Genomic DNA, 1737 nt, shown 5'->3' with positions numbered 1-1737 from the left:
AATAATTTTAAAATAAGATGATGATGATGAAGAAGAATATGGATAATAATTATATCAAATGATAATGAATGATAGAGTAGCATTTATTGTATGATAAAAAAAAGAGATCAAGGAAACGAATTGTTAAATTTGAAATTTATCTGTGAATTTGTTGATGTAAAAGAAGAACGATAATCTGTCACATACATTGGTATGCCAAAAACAGGTTTTCTTCTTTTTGAAAAAAAAAAAATGAAAACAATCTAAACTTCCATTCCATTTTGTCATCATACTATCTTCATCTTTCTTCTTCTTCTTCATCCTCGTCTTATCTGCTATTTTTCAACGTTTATACATTTTCTTCCATTTAATATACCCATAAGTATATATCAATTTTCATTATAACATATAATCCGGAATATTATAAAGCTAAAACGTTTTCCGGATTCCTTTCCGAAATAATTCCCTTTCCTATATAAGTGATGAAATGGTATGATTTTATTAACGAAAAAATGTATTCAAGTAAATTATGATCTATTCTTGAAATTATATTCCTTTTTCCTTCCCTCCAATCAAACTATTCTTAATTTAACTAAAAACTTCTTTTAATTAAAATAGATTAAAATTAAATTAAAAAATTATCCTTAGTTTGATTAATCGTATTTGTATTTGTATTTCTTTTGTCTTTTTTGCCTTTTTCTCCTTCTTTTTTTTCCTCTTCCTTTTCGTTTCTTTCTTTTTTTTGAGCGTATAAACAAAAAAAGAAAATTTTAAATTTACATTGTCCCATTAATTTATTTAATGAATTATCCGGTTTTAACAATTCTGAATATTTTTAAAGAAAAAAAAAGGAAAAGATAGGTTGAAGGAAAAATTTTATTTTTATAATAAAATTTATCGTATGATAATTATGAAAAAGAATGTTGATAAATGTTTGTTAGATGTGATGATAAGAAAGAATTGTACAAAATGATAAATGATTGTAAGAAAGTATGCCAATTAACAAAAACTGATTGATAAGAGAATAGGAACAAAGGATGATACAAACAATAGTAGCAGTTAAAAATGTTATCATAATGAATGATTTAAACAATTTTTATCCCATTCTAATTTATCATAATTATTATGCTTTACTATATATTATAATTAAGTTAATTAAAATGTTTACATGATAGAAGTGATGAATTTCATTTATTTTCTTTTAAACTTTTTAAATTTTACGATTTTCTTTATTTTAGCTCTTTTTTTCGGTCAGTTATTTGGTATAAAGGGACATTGTATTGAATTGACATTTAGGAAACGATATTTCTTATTTACTTATTATTATTATCGTTATTATTATTATTATCATTATTATTATTATTATTATTACTATTATTGATTAATTAATTATTAATCATCGCTATTATAATTATAATTATAATATAATAATAATAATAATAATAATAATAATAATAATAATAATAATAATAATTATTATTATTATTATTATTATTATTACTATTATTGATTAATTAATTATTAATCACCGTTATTATTATTATTATTACTCATTAATCAATTAATTAATTACTAATCATTATTGTCAATATTATCAATTAATTATTAATTATTAGTTATTAACCACTAATTGTTACTATTATTATCACTGACATTAATATTATTTTTATCATAACTTATTGCTGTAAACATCATCATCACCATCAATTATTACTGTAACATTTTGTATTTGCTTATTAATTTTACCATTATTACAAT

The sequence above is a fragment of the Loa loa genome, assembly GCF_000183805.2.
Source record: "Loa loa unplaced genomic scaffold supercont3.596, whole genome shotgun sequence".
Lineage (NCBI taxonomy): Eukaryota > Metazoa > Nematoda > Chromadorea > Rhabditida > Onchocercidae > Loa > Loa loa.
This window is presented reverse-complemented; position numbering follows the sequence as displayed.